Here is a 15,847-nt window from a genome sequence, read left to right as displayed (position 1 = left end):
ATATCACCATTCACATTATTTACTGAATGCTTAGTGGCTAAGTGAAGTTAACTTGAAATCCATTCTGTTCCTTTATAACAATTAGTTTAATGACCATAGAGTAAAAATGAAAATATCTCTAACATACACCTAGTATTAATTTAACCATCCTATGACATGATATTCATTGTTTTCATATTTTACAAGTAAATAATAGAGAGGTTAAAAATACCTGCTGATTATGGTCATTCTGTTAAATACTGATTCTTCAGCACCTCAAACTGAAATCCTATAATCCACTGTCCATATACTCTTTCCTGTCCCATGGTACTTCTCTAATATATTTAAAATGCACATATCGAATCATGTTTTGCATTGGATGGATTAAAAAACTTCTTAACAGGAATGCCTGGGGGGCTTAGTGGGTTAAGCATCTGACTCTTGATTTAGGCTCAGGTCATGATCTCACAATCGTGAGATCAGGCCCCTCATCAGGCTCTGTACTGGGTGTGGAGCCTGCTTGAGATTCTCTCTCTCCCTCTCCCTCTGCCCCTCACCTGCTCGTGCTCTCTCTCTCTCTCTCAAAAAACAAAACAAAAGAAAACAAAACAACAACAATCACAACTTCTTAACAATGGTATATCAAGCATAGTGTCAAGAATCATACTCTTCAATATTACTCTCATTGTATCCACTGATCACTCAAAGTAAGCGAGGAATTTTAAGATAAAAGAATTAGAAATCAGAGACTTCATGTTACAATGGTATAAGAATATAATAGTACAAGAGGAAGCACTCTAAGCTTATTTGGAAAACAAGTGAGGCACAACGTTGGAAATAAAAGACATAAAAAGATATTTATATCAAATTTGGGCACACCTTGGGGCATTCAGGACAAACGAGACTGACTTTTTCACCCTCTTCCACTGGAATAGGCACAACTTGTGCTAAGTATCTGCTGGGACCTAGTGGTGGTGTCTTTCCTTAGAAGAAGGCAAGTACTTTTTCAGGAAAGATAAAGAAAGTCAAGGGATATTTTAATACTGAAAAACACAGTAACAAAGAAGGAAGAGAAGGGGTTTGGAGAGAGCTGAAGGGAAGAGTAGAATGGAACCTCCTGAATGCAAAGCAGTAAAGTTTTTGGAGTTACACAGGGTTGGGGGAAGTGGGCACTGGGGAGAGAGAGAGGGAAAGGATTTACATTCACAATCAGTGTTTATTTCATCCATTTCAGATATACCTATCAGAATGTTAATTTCTTTTTATCTTCCTTCAAATGCATTTTTGTCTCATATATATTTTTTGTAGGTGGAGACCATGCACCAATATTTCGCATATAAAATCAGTGCTGGGGAAGGTATTATGTAAGTAATTAATTAAAATAAGTATAAAAAGCATGTACTTTTTTCCAGCATGTTCTGCTATACCAACTCTGACTTAAAAACTGATAATGAGAGTTTTTCCAAAGGTCACAGATTACTCATTAAAATATCACAGGGGCTTGGGATAACTTGAGATGTTTCCTAAGGCATCAGTGGGTGGAAGAGGAGAAAAAAAAATAAACAAACAAAATAAACGATTTCTTCTTCTAAGTCATTTCTGACAAAAGATATTTCATTAAAATTATGGTGAAATTTCAAAAACCTTTGTGGAAGATCAGGAAAAAAAAATAAGTAATGCAATATGTTTTGTCCCAATGTTGAATTTGGTTACTTCACACATTATCTTCCCTCAAATTTCTCATTTTCAGCTGCAGAAGATTTTATTTAAAGCTGACAAGTTGAAATGATGTGGGCTTGTTTGCCTCATTTTCTCCCTCTGTTGTGGAGGGTTTATTATATCACTGGTATGAGAGTGTGGGTCTCACTGGCACTGGAGGAGATGCATGGGCGTATTGCAAACGGGGCAGGAAGCTCTGTTTGTCAAGCAGAGCCCCATTCTCCAAGAAGTGGTAATTTAAATTGCTCCTTTTGTTAATGCTAGCTCGCTCTTATGTAACACTATGATTATGAATATTACATAAGAAATTTAAGATTATAATGGGTCCAATTTACCCTTCACAATTCATTCATTGAATTTAATGGGGACTGTAAAAAGCTTGTCTTGATAAACTTTTTTGGAGGTAATATTTCCATAAAAAAAGTATCCCCACCAGAGTGTGTTAATTGATTCATTTCTCATCATGTTCTTTAGCTCTTTTTTTTTTCAGGTATAAATCTCTTCTCCATAGTTAAAAGAATTTGGCAAAAGATGATGTTTTATTAGCAGCCTATACATTTGGCTTGTGAATTTAAAACAATTTAGTTCCAGATGTTTCCATTCAACAGCAAAATAAAAATCATAGAGGAGTGTGAATGTAAACAGAAAATTCCAATTTCTATTTGACAAAACAGGGTTATTCTATTCAAATTTATAGGGGAATATCTACTATGCAAGTTTTAAGAAACTTCACTCCCTGCTGGCTAAGTTAGATGGTGTCATATGTCATTTAGGTTATTAAATATTAACATTTTCACAAAAAATGTGCTTTCAAGATTTGTGTTAAGATGATAGGGTATCTCTAAGTAAGGAATAATAAATCCAAATGCAAAATAAAACGCCAAGAAAAACTTGAACGTACTTTTCTATGATCTAATGCTTTACATTACACTGATAGACTAGACTGTCAAGTACTACCTAAATGCTTTCAGGGGACATATATTTTACCAAATAAGGGGAAAAAAAGTGGGGAGGAAGACAAGGAAAGAAACTAAAAATATACCATATTTAAAGCACTTTTCTAGATTTAGTATCTATCTATCTATCTATCTATCTATCTATCATCTATCTATCTATCTTTATCCATCTATCCATCCATCCATCCATCCATCCATCCATCCATCCATCCATCCATTTAATTTCTCTCCTCACTGGTGGGCATTTTAACCATCTCCTCATAATACATTTCATTATTTTCCTTTCAATTCCTTGATATACAGTTAATCCTCATTATTTTAAGATTTATCTACTTGCTAAATCTATTTGCAACACCCAAATCAATACTCATGGCACCTTTGTGGTCATTTGTGCACATGCACAGAGTCACAAAAATTTTGAGTCTCTGGATGTGCACATTCCCAGCTGAGGTTGAATGAGATCATCCTCTGCTTTCTTGTTTTAGCTTTCATATTCTAAACAAGTATCCTTTTCATGATCTATTTACTATAAGGGTTCTTGTATTTTTTATGTTTTTTTTCATTGATTTCACTGTTTAAAATAACCCCCAAGCATAGTGTTATCTAGAGTTCCTAAATAAAAAAGGCTGTGATATATCCTATATAGAAAATGCATTCTTTAAATCAGCTGCATGAGTAAAGTGAGTAATGAGTAAAGCGTTGTTTGTTATGAGTTCAATGTTAATGAAAAAACAGTATATATTAAAGAAGAAATCTTATTCAATACAGAAACACATAAAACAAGGTTATGTACAGACTAGTTGATGGGAATGTTGTGACCAGAGGCCCATAGCAATTTAAACCTGTATCTTCCCTGGGGGCAATGGTCAGTATTCACTGATTTGGTGTTTGGTGCACGTTTATGGAACATAAATACTGTGAATAACAAGAATTGAGTACACAAATATATTTTTAATTTGAGTGTTGTTTTAGTCAGGCCTCCAGTTTTTCTTTGACTATGGAAACAGTGACTTGGACATTTGAACAGGAAAAATATTTTTAGATTAGGTTGGCTTAACTAAAGGAGGAATCTTTTCTATGTACCCATTCTCAAAACACCTCCTCAGTAGTTACCTTAGACTCTTTATATTCTCCCTTTAAATGTCTCCCTGAAGACATCGTTAGGACACATTATCTAGCAAGAATTTATTTTCATTTTCTTTTCAAGATTGCATTACCAAAATATATATTCCTATTCTATGATATCCCCTTCTTCCTTTCTTCTCTCAAGCCTCAATTCCTATTATTTCACATAATTAGCAACTCGTGAAAATTGAACTTTTATGTGTTTTCAACAGAAGGTTCTTTTTTAACAAAATTGACCCGAAATCTCCAGTTCTAATTCATCTTCTCCATCTCTATAGCTTTCCTTATTTTCATCAACATTTATTAAAAATCTACCTACCTTAGACTAAATTATTTTGTGGCAATAAACTGTCAATATTTCAGTGGTGTAGCACAAAAGTTTATTTCTTGCTCAGCTTTTAGATTCATTACAGATGGTCTCTAACTCTACTCCATGTCGCCTTCATTCTGAGACATAGTCTGAAAGAGCAGTTTCCTCCTGGGACGTGGCCAATCTTGTAGAAGGAAAAAATATGCAATGGTTCTTAAGTTGTCTACTCAGAAGTGGTACAGATCACTTCTCACATTTCATTGATGAAGGCAAGTCATATGGCCAAACCAGACCTAAATGGGACAGGTGTGTATGATCTTTCCCACACCAGTGAATGTTGTGAAGAAAAATTCACTTCACCATATTTATGATGTATTGAAATTGTACTGAGATGGAGAAAAACATAAATTAAATAGGTATTAGATACTACACATCAGGCAGGGCTCACAGTCTAGTAGAGGAATGACAGAGGACAGACATATAAATGCATATAAATAAATATAATCGCAGGCATGAAACAACAGCAATGGGAGAGAACATCAGAAAACAACTAACTCTATGTAGGAAGATCAGTTTTAAATGGAACTCGACACATATGGGTAATGGAGTGATAACAGTATTTTGAAATGGTATTTTCTAAGACAAGAGAAGGTATTTGAGATTCAGGAAGTAGTGACTATGAAGCACTGCAGCTGTGTAGATCACCTAGGGCAATGGGCCAATGAGAAGTCAGCAGGGGAAGACCAGTTGCGAATGGTCTTTTATATCACACCATCATTACCTGACTTTTTCATTCAGGTAACAGGGAGCCAATGGTGGCTTTTAAGGTGGGAAATAAAATGAGGAGCCGATGAGAATTGGATGAACTATGGTAGCAGTGTGACAGGTTGGAGTGGTTGTACATCAGTGTTAAGGGAATCGAGTTGCAAGATGTGTTGCAGTGGTCAAGGAAACTGATGGAGGCCTGAATTTAAAGAAGTAGCAGTGGGGATGTGGAGCCTTATTTGTAAGGAATTCTAAGAATCCCTAGGAAGACATGTATGGAGAATAGAGGTAAAGGGGGATTTTGTGAGTTAGGGGAGACATTAACAACAGTGTAAATGATATTGCAGCTCCATGTCCTAGGCTGTGAAGTAGAGGAACAGAATAGGTTTGGGCTGAAAAAGAAAGAAAACGAATACAAGGTGGGGTCTCTGATGATTAGATTTCCCTTTATATGCTCTCTAGTAGTTCCTTTCTCCTGAATTTCTACCTATTCTTGACATGTACGGTTGATTTGAGTGTTAAAAAAAAAATAAGTTAACAATTTTCTTATCTTTGGTCCAGTACTATATTAATCCACCCCATTCTATTATGTTTAGTTTCTTGTATGCTAAACAATAGTTGTTGGCAATCAGAAAATGAGAAATAATGAAAATTATAGAACTCCAAAGATTTGATACTCTATATCATTATGTCCTTATAAGAGAAATATTTTAACCTTAGAATTATTATTTTTATCATTTATTTTACTAAATTACATATATATAAAGCATATCAATACTTAATGGTTATAAAATAATTACCTCAAGGTTTATAACCAATAGATTTAATATCAAAATATGTTTCTGGAATGTGGAAGCCCCTGAGGGCTATGTGTCAAAAGGAATAAAAAATATTGGAAAATTATGAAGAAAAAAGATTTATTAATTACCAAATGTTAGAGATGTTTAAATTTTATTTTATTTTTTAAATTATTCTTTTAAAGTTTTTTTTTTTTTTGAGAGAGAGGGAGAAAGTATGTGCATGCACACAAGCAGGGGAGGGGCAGAGAGAGGGGGAGAGAGAGAATCCTAAGCAGGCTCCCCACCATCAGCAAAGGGCCCAATACAGGGCTCAAACTCACAAACCATGAGATCATGACCTGAGCTGAAATCAAGAGTCAGACACTTAACCAATTGAGCCTCCCTGGCACACTGATGTTTAAATAATTTTAAAAAAGTGTCTCTCTTATCAAAATCTAAAGCTGTATAATACAGATGATATAATCTTTCCTTCCCTTCCTCATTTCCTATTAATATATTTTGAGTTATTTAAGCTATGGAAAACAGAAAAATATATGTAGTGCAGAAAACTGCATTGGATGATCCTTTAGTTTCAGTTTCCATGTTCTATTCATTAGAATTCATTAATTAAATAAGCATTTTGAAGATCTCTTCTATGTGTTCAAACTGCACAGACACTGTGGTGGGTTCTAGTGCATGCGCTCAAGGAGCCAACAGTCCATTAGGCATGACCTGCCTGAATGGGTTATGCTGACTTCCAGCCCACTAGGTGTTTCCTCATCTATCCTTCAGACTGAACATCCCTTTTCCTTTTTACTCAAACTATATGCAAACAGTATAATTCATTAGGTTTCCAGTCACTGAAACATTGAAAATCACATTCCTATCCTACCTCCCTGAGATTATTCCCCAGTCACCTCAATTAGTATTCTGGGTGTTTCCAAACTCTCAGTCCTTAACATTTACAATTTCTTGATTTATTTACATGGAAGGCTAATCACATACAATGGGTATGGATTTCATTAGTTGAACTCTCTCAGACAGCAAGATGATTATTTAGTATAACTCCACAGAGTTCTTGAGGAGGCATCTGCTGTGGGCAAACAACATAAAAAAATCACCTCAAAGTCTGTTTCAAAGGGAGCAACACCAGACTAAAAATGTAAGCATCAGAATGACTATTCCTAGAAGTTAGCAGCCATTAAATTTCTGCCAGGGGATGTGGAGGTGGGGCTGTGCCAGTCACACGTGATCATTCTTCAGTCCTGCTTTGTCGTAGTATCCATGCTGCAGAGACTAAGCACACACATGTTGTGTATCAGAGACATGACACATTGATTCCTCTGCCTCAAATATGTCACATGTTCACACCTCCAGGCCTCTGAGTACACTATTCCCTCTGCAAAAGTGTCAGCTCTTCAACTCCTCACGTGTTTTCTGATTTGATAAAATCCAACATCTGTGAAGCCAACAGACTGGGCTAGAATGCAGCTTATCAAAACCTTCTTGAGCTTCCCTGGGCTGAACAGTTTTCTCCTCTCCACTTCCAAGATTCTGGGACATTTATTCCTTTATTAATTGAACAAGTATTGGGTAACTAATATTCTAAATGTGGGAGTATACAGGTGAACAAGAAGATGAGATTTCTGCTCTCGTAAAGGGAATATTATGATGCTTTTAGTTTTGCATTTGTCATCATATTTATTTCTGTCTCTCCAAGTCAACTAGAAATTTTATATTTTGGACATCTCGTCTTTATGTCTATTATAAAGCCTGGAACATACTAAGCACACAAGAAATGTCTAATATAACTTATTAGAAAATTAGAATTTAGAAGTCAAACTTCAAATTATAGAGAATTCTTTCCAGATAACTGCACATATTCATTTTTAATTGAGAATGCAGTGCTGTCCGATGCACCTTATAAAATATCTCTGAAAAGCTGAATTGATTCCCCCCTCCAAAATGGTCCTCTCCATTTTCTACCTGATACTATTAAGGTTAATGAGTACATTCATTAGGCTGCATCCCAGCATTTTTTTTTCCAAAATCTGTTCACAACCCACATAATTATTATGGAAACTGCTGTTCTACCCACATGTAATCATCATCCTGCCAAATCTTTCACCAATAGCATTTTAGAAGATATTTCAGGATTTTTTTCTAATAGTGGGAGTCTACTGACTGCTTGGTTGTCTTCATATAATATTTCTTCCCCCCCCCCACCCCGGGGGGGAGTAGGAGGTCTTAGAATCTAAATAATAGTGAAAAACAAGGAAGGATATTGAGCTTTTCGATAAAAGTTCTTACGAATATATACCATTCAACACTAATGAATTGTTTAATTCTAAAGAGAAGCACAATGCAGAATTTTCAAGAAAATGGTTATTTACTGAGAATAACTGGGGTTTATAAATCTTAGTTTTTCTCATCCCCAAGGCTTTATAAAGAATAAGTAGATGTAGATTGGTGGAGCTATATTAGGACATTCAGAAGAAGAACAAAAAGTCAGGAAGCTAAAATTTGCTATGTCTCTAGCATGGGGGCCAGGTGATTTCCATTTTATTACTTTTCTTAATTCTCTGTAGGCCTTAGCAGTGACTATTTTTAGCCCTACTTTCTACTGCTGAGGAAACTGAGGCTCTGAGGGATTAAGGCACCTACTCAAAATCTCACAGCAAATATAGAGGGGATTTAAATCCAGATATTTCTAGCTGCAAAACTCCAGTGCTTTCCATACCTCATAGAGTCTCCAAAGTAAGACATACAGTGATGACAGCACTGAGAAATACTTCCTAAGGGTACCATATTTAAGAGGCATACAATGAAGGATAGGGAGCAGAGTGTATGGCTGGGGCCACATGGGTAGAAATTTAACATGGCACTCAAGATTCCTGCTCCCTGGTGTACTAATTACTAATTAGTGTACTAGTGTACTAAACACTAATCTAGATAGGTGCTGTTGAAAAGGAATCTCAAGGGGCGCCTGGGTGGCGCAGTCGGTTAAGCGTCCGACTTCAGCCAGGTCACAATCTCGCGGTCTGTGAGTTCGAGCCCCGCGTCAGGCTCTGGGCTGATGGCTCAGAGCCTGGAGCCTGTTTCCGATTCTGTGTCTCCCTCTCTCTCTGCCCCTCCCCCGTTCATGCTCTGTCTCTCTCTGTCCCAAAAATAAATAAAAGTTGAAAAAAAAATTAAAAAAAAAAAAAGGAAAGAAATCTCAAGATGTAATTAAGGTCACAAATAAATTGATCTTAAAATAGTGAGATCAACCTCAGTGAGTCTGACCTAATCAGGTAATCCCTGAAATGTGACTGGCTCTACTTGGGCAAAGAAATTCAAATATGAGAATGATTTGAGATGAGAGAACTGGAGGAGACGCTCCACTGCTGGCTTCTAGTGGCCTCTAGAAGCTGAGAATGCCACCTGGCTAACAACCAGCAAAGAAACAGAGATTCAGGCTTGCATCCAATAGGAACTGAATTCAGCCAAAAACCTGAATGTGCCTGGAAGTAGATTCTTCTAAAAAAAACCCTCTAGACAGGAATGCAGTTCGCCAATACCCTGATTTCAGCCTGTTCAACCCTGAGTTGTGAACCCACTTATGCCATGAATGGACCCTTGACTTCCAGAAAGTATGAAATAATAAATAAGTATTGCTTTAAGCTGCTAAACTTGTGGTGATATGCTATACTGCCATAGAAAGTTATTACTCATTCTCCACCTCTCTTCCACATTTCTTTACTTGGAAGACTGAAGCACGTTAATACTGGAAGGGAACGCAAATGTAGAGGTTTGACCAAATTCTTGGTTTTGTCACAAGAGACAGGCTTCCAAAGGCTTGGGGATTCACCAAAAATTACAGAGAATATTTAATATGTTGGAATCATTGGGACATCCAACTTGCTTCAATTTAGACTTTAGGATGGTAGGCATTCTCCCTTCTGGTTTAAAGACTTGCTTCTCAGGGGATGCTTCTTTCCCATACATATTCTTCACAGAAGGAGAAGCTGAGAAAAATTTTTGTGAATGATTTTTTTTGTGAGCTGCACAATGTATTGCTTCCCTTGTCATATTATAGCTGTTTGAGGCAATTGTGTAAAATGTACAATATGGTAAGATAATTGATTCAGTTAAATAGAGAAAGTGTGTTATGAGCAGGCTATTGTACCCACAGCTTTCTATAACCTTTTTCATGTTTTCTCATGAAGCTTCTGTACTTAGGATAACCTTCTAGTTTTCAGACCCCCCTTTCCACTGATTTCCTCTATTATGCTGGTAAACTAAGCATAATGTTCAGAGTAATAATTATTTATAGAACATCTATGAAATTCCAAGAAATAGGCATATTTCATGATGACGCTGGAGAATATACTCCACCCCCTCCACTCCACACACACACCAATGTGTTTTCTTCCTTTATATCTTAAAACAGGTCCTTCAGATCTAATATATTTTCCTCATACTTTCCTCAACCTTCCTGTAGTATTTAACCTATCCTTTCATTTAGTAAAATTTAACAAACAAACATTGCACATGCTCATTTCTCTGCAGAGTGCCATGTATGAGGAATAAAGAGAAGAAAAGCTGTCATTCCTTACCCACACTTCAGCATTAGAGACAGGGAAATAAGAACTTACAGAGTAGTAACAGTAGTTAGGGTCTGCTGCCCGCCAGGCATTGATTGTTGTCAGCACTTTCTATATGTACTTCCTCTCTGCCATGTATTATTTATATGTTTTATATGTTATATGATATTTTATATCTTCACATTTTGCATGAAGAAAATTCAGGTGGAAAAATCAAAAATCACCCAGGTTTATACAGGATTCAAACTCAGTCCACCTAAACCTAGAAACCAAAACTGAACCTGTACAACCTATTAATGTGGTATTTGATCCCAATATGTGTTCAAAATTACCTGGTTTTGTACATGAGAGTGTACAGAGGAAAGAGTTATTTTAATTTCTGTTAAACACGCACACACACACACACACACACACACACACACACACACACATCTTGGAATTGGTTTCTTTTTTTTCTTCCTTGAGACTGTAAACAAAGAATTGCCTTAAACCACTGCATTCATCTTCTGAAAAAATGCTATCTTTGTAGTGTTAGAATACATTGGCACAGTTATTAAGAATCTTTCTACTCACAAGGAAAAAAGCTATTAGGAGATGCTCAAGAGACCTTGGTATCTGTACATAAACACCGAATGGACTCTCTTCAGTTCACATTTCACTTTGAGGCAACATGTTTTTCCTTGACAAAATATTCCCACGACACCCACTGAAACCAAATCTGTTGTTAATGTCTCACATCTATCAGATATGGTTTACCAGTGAACACTTACAAGTGGTAGAAGACCAGTAAATAATCAAAAATTATTCTGGGTGTGAGATTAAGGTTTAGAAAGAATCATTCTTTAAGAAGCCAGACAAAACTCATAACCTCAAAGTCTGAACATTTACATGAATTTTGATGCTACAGGCCTAATAATTAACCCAAACAGGTGGAAAATGTAGGCCACAGATTAGAAACTAACAGATACTTCCACTTTCAGCTATGATATATGATAGATTAGACAAACCTGCTCCTGAAGACAACTAGAAAATCTAGATAAACTTTGAAAAACATCCACTTATGCATTAAGAAAGCTGTCAAGTCAGCCAGATCTCAGGGGCCAAGATCCTGGAGAGAAAAAAAAATGTACTGAGGTATGACTTTCCCTTTGAGGTAGTCATAATTCATTGAAAGGCAAGGATGAGTGGCTAAGAGGTTGGAACAAAAGCAGACGGTCAGGCTCAAAGTTTTTTAAATTTTGGGCTAACATTACTCCAAAAACACTATCAGCAAATATCTGGGAGAGAAGAGAGCACAGATGTGAAAAAGACATTTGGTATTATCCCTCAATCATTTGCTTACTGGTAGGCAGTTGCTGTGAAGTTGAGCATAAACAACGGCTAAGAAGCTCGAATAGATGGCTAGAGTGTTACACATAGTGGATTAAAGAAAAAAGATTTGTACTTCTGGACCTCCAAAAAGAAAAACTCCCAGTAAATATTCCAGGCTTCCATTTGCAGTGCTTAAAGGCTATACCCCAGTTGTCAGGCCCAACCAGTAAGACAAACCCCAACAACAATGAGGCCCAACTTCAAATCACCTCAATGCTGAATTAGATTAAAATGGTCACTCTCTGTTATAACTCCTTGAAAAGAAAATAATTTTTGGAGGAATGTACTATTAGACATAGCTTCAGATGATCTCTACAATGTTTCATATACATTGTCTATCATTCAATTAAAATAAATTTAAGCAGTTTTTGGGGGTGGGTGGGTAGGGGTGAGACATAGAGGAAATCTATGAACAGATTCTAAAATTTGTATGGAAATATAAAGGACAAAGAATAGCCACTATTATATTGATAAAGAAGAAAGAAGTTGGGGAATGCACTTTTAGATACCCAGGCTTATCATAAAGTTACAACTTTATACAATTTTGTAGAGATAGATAAATAGAACAATGGAACAGAGTCCTACATTATACAGAGACTTGATTTCTGACAAAGGCAACACTGTAAAGAGGTACAAAAAATGTTAAAGTAAATAAATTATTCTGGGTAAATTTATATCTATATGGAAAAAATCTTGATACTTAATCAATGCAAGTTAAAACCAGGCTGATTATAGATCTATATGTAAGTGATAAAACAATAAAGCTTCTAGATGATGACAAACAAAAAGGAGAATATATTCATCACCTTAGGATAAGAAAGATTTCTCAAACACAGCACAAAAATGACTAACCATAAAATCAGGATTATTAAAAGTATTTATAATGAAATTGATGTATTCATTTTCATCAAAAGATACCACTGGGGGCACCTGGATGGCTCAGTTGGGTAAGTGTCTCACTCTTGATCTCAGCTCATGTCTTGATCTTAGGATCATGAGTTCAGGCCCTGTGTTAGGCTCTAGCTGGGGAATACAGCCTACATAAAAGAGAGAGGCAAAGACAGAGACTACCAATTGAGTGAAAAGGCAGGCCACAAGTTAAGAGAAGATCTCTGGAGTGTGTGTGTGTGTGTGTGTGTGTGTGTGTGTGTGTGTGTGTAAGTCGATACATAGATAACGGGTGGATTAACAGATAGGTAGGTAAATAGCTGATAGATAATTTAAAAGTACTGATATCTAGAATATATGAAGAATTCGCATAAATTAATATAAAAATAAGTCTTATAGGAAAAAAGATCAAGATGTTTGAACACTACACTTCACAGAATATCTTTGAAATGGCCAATAGGTGAAACAAATGCTCCACTTCATACATTAGGGCAATACAAAGTAAAATCACTATGAAAAGCATTACACGCCAACATGAATGGCTAAAGTTAAAAAAAGATTGGGAAAGTGCAGAATGAAATCTGGAGCAATTACAATTCTTCAACATTGACAGTAAAAGTATAGCTTGGTGTAACCATTTTTGAAAAGTAGTTGGCAGTGTCTATAACAACTGAATATAAGCATTCACTATGACCAAGAAATTCCACTATTAGGTATGTCCCTACCAGGAATGCTACCATATACACACCAAAAGGTATGCAGAAGAATGTTTACACGAGAACTATTTGCAATAGTCTTATTGAAAACAACCAAAATTTTGATTGCCAGTAAAACAGACGATAAATTGTGGTTTATTCATATATCTGTACTGATAGCAATGAAAATGAACAAGCTACTGCTACATGAAGCAAAATGTGTAATATAGACATAATACTGAGTGAAAAATATACACAAAACATATTATTCCATTCATACTAAATTAAGACAAAGACAATACTAACCTATAGTGTTAGAAGTTAAGATATTGGTTCCTTTTGATAAGTATGCTACAGCTTTCCTCCTGTTATTGATTTACTGTTTCATTCTTTTGTGGTAGAAACAGATATTTGACATAATTTCTATCTTCTTGAATTTGTGAAGATTTGTTTTGTGGCCTAACATATGATCTATCCTAGAAAATGTTTTGTGTGCACTTGAGAAAAATGTGTATTCTTCTGCTGTAGGAAGGAATGTTCTGTATATGTCTGTTAGGTCCATTTGATGTATAGTGTTGTTCAAAGCCTCTGTTTCCTTATTGATTTTCTGTCTGGATGATATATCCATTGTTGAGAGTGGGGTATTAAAGTCCCCAACTATTAATGTTTTGATGTTTATTTCTCCTTTTAGTTCTGTTAGTATTTGATTATATATTCAGAATTTATGATGTCGGATGCATAAGTATTTGCAATTGTTTTATCTTTCTGATGGATTGGCCCTTTTTTCATTACATAATAACCTATACTGTCTGTTTTGACCATTTTTAACAAAGTGTATTTTGTCTGATACAAGTGCTGCTACTCCTGCTTTCTTTTGGTTTCCATTTGCTTGAATATCTTTTCCATCCTTTCACTCTCAGTCTATGTGTGTTTAAAGCTAATGAGTTTTTTATGGGTAGCATATTGTTGAATCTTGTGTTTTTATCCATTCAGCCATTTTATGCTTTTTGATTGGATAATTTAATCCATTTATGTTTAATTATAGATAGGTAAAGACTTACTGCTGCAATTCTGTTGTTTTTTATTTCATTTTTCTGTTATGATTGAAGACTGGGTTCCAAAACTACCAATGGTCACTGGTTAGGCTCCACAGCTGCCTGTGTTCTATGGTAAGGCTTCCTGGTTGGGCAGGACTTGAAGCTATATTTAGCCAGTAGTCAAGGGTTCAGATTTGCTTCCATGCCCAAACAGTGCCATTCAACAGGTTCCAAGGCTAGTATAGCTCACTGGCTGGTGGCCTGAATCAGGCAAAACTGTCCACCAAGCTCCCTGGCCAGGCAGACAGAGCCATAGACTCAATTTTGTGGACTGGCAGAACCATTGGCTGGGCTCTCTGCTCAGATGCCACTGGGAGAACAGCTGAAGGCTATGCTGTGGAGTTGCCCCAGTTCTCTGGTTAGACTTCTTGGTCATGTGGGTATGAAGGATATCTTCAACAATAGGTAGGGCTTCCAATTTGGTTCTCTGACTGGGTGGAGTGGCAGAGCAAGCTCTACAACCAGCACAGCTCACTGGCTGATGATACCAACCAGGCAGGACTGCCCACTGGCCTCCCTGGCCAGACAGGGAAACTGGCTCAGCTCTGCAGTTGGGCAGAGCCACTGGTTAGGATCTCCACTCAGGTACAGCTGCAAGGAAGAATGTCATCTGCCAACAGCTGAGTGCTAATTGCTAAAAACCCTAACACCATTCTCTGTTTCTATGTGGTCCTCAGTGGTCAAGCCTCATGGATTTCCCCAGCGATCCATGTGAGGTGAGAAGCAAGTGCACTTCCTAGGAAGCACCTTGCAACACTGGGGGAGCTGGATGCCTACCTTGGATTCTTTTTTCCCCACTGGAGAAAACATAGGCTCAGGGACCCATCTTGCTCTGGAGCTGTGCTGGCCTGGGGTAGGAGTGATGGGGACTGCATGTAGCTGCTCTTTTTGCCCTTACAATGGGTGCAACGTTTCTCAGTCTGTGTGCTCAAGGGAAGCTTCAGCTTCATTTTTGATTCTGGGATTTCCACAACTATGTCTTGTCTCTGGATAATTGCTAGTTGTGAGGGCAACTGAAGGCAAGAACAACCTATGTTGCTATCTTGATGACATCACTCTGGCCAGCAGTTTGGTTTTCACATAAGTTTGAGACATGAATGCGACAAAGTTCAATTTACAGTTTTGATAGATGATTCCTCTACACAAATATTTGAAGAAAGGCAAAACTTACTAGAAGGCTATTGTGATAATTCAGATGAGGACTGATGAGCATTTGAGGAACACAAGTGGTCATAGGGTCAAAAGCAAAGGATTAAAGTAAGAAATACTATATTTAGGTGTTCAAAGAGGCAGGGTTTGTCAATTAATATTCTGTAGACTGGGGGTAAGGTAAAGGAATCTAGAATGACTCTGAATCTTCGTCTTTTGCATGATATATACAATTTAGTAAAGAGAAATGTACACTGAGGGTTTAGTTTTACTAGATATGCTGACTCTGAAATGTTTGTGAAATATTCAAGTGGATTATATCAAGAATGCAGATGCATATATAGTTTGGAACTTAGAGAAGTGTGGCCTGAGATATTTAATTTAAATTTTGTCAACACATTAGTATCTGGTAGAATTGTTAAGAGGTA

General features: G+C 36.6%; 1 protein-coding gene across 5 annotated transcripts in view; it reads right to left on the bottom strand.

Annotated features, from left to right (window-relative positions):
• Positions 1-15,847, bottom strand: part of GRM5 (glutamate metabotropic receptor 5) — a 524,773-nt gene that overhangs the window by 144,790 nt on the left and 364,136 nt on the right. The window lies entirely within an intron of this gene.

Source organism: Felis catus, chromosome D1 (assembly GCF_018350175.1).
Source record: "Felis catus isolate Fca126 chromosome D1, F.catus_Fca126_mat1.0, whole genome shotgun sequence".
Classification (NCBI taxonomy): domain Eukaryota; kingdom Metazoa; phylum Chordata; class Mammalia; order Carnivora; family Felidae; genus Felis; species Felis catus.
Note: the sequence above shows the minus strand (reverse complement) of the source record. Positions and strands in the feature narration are given on the sequence as shown.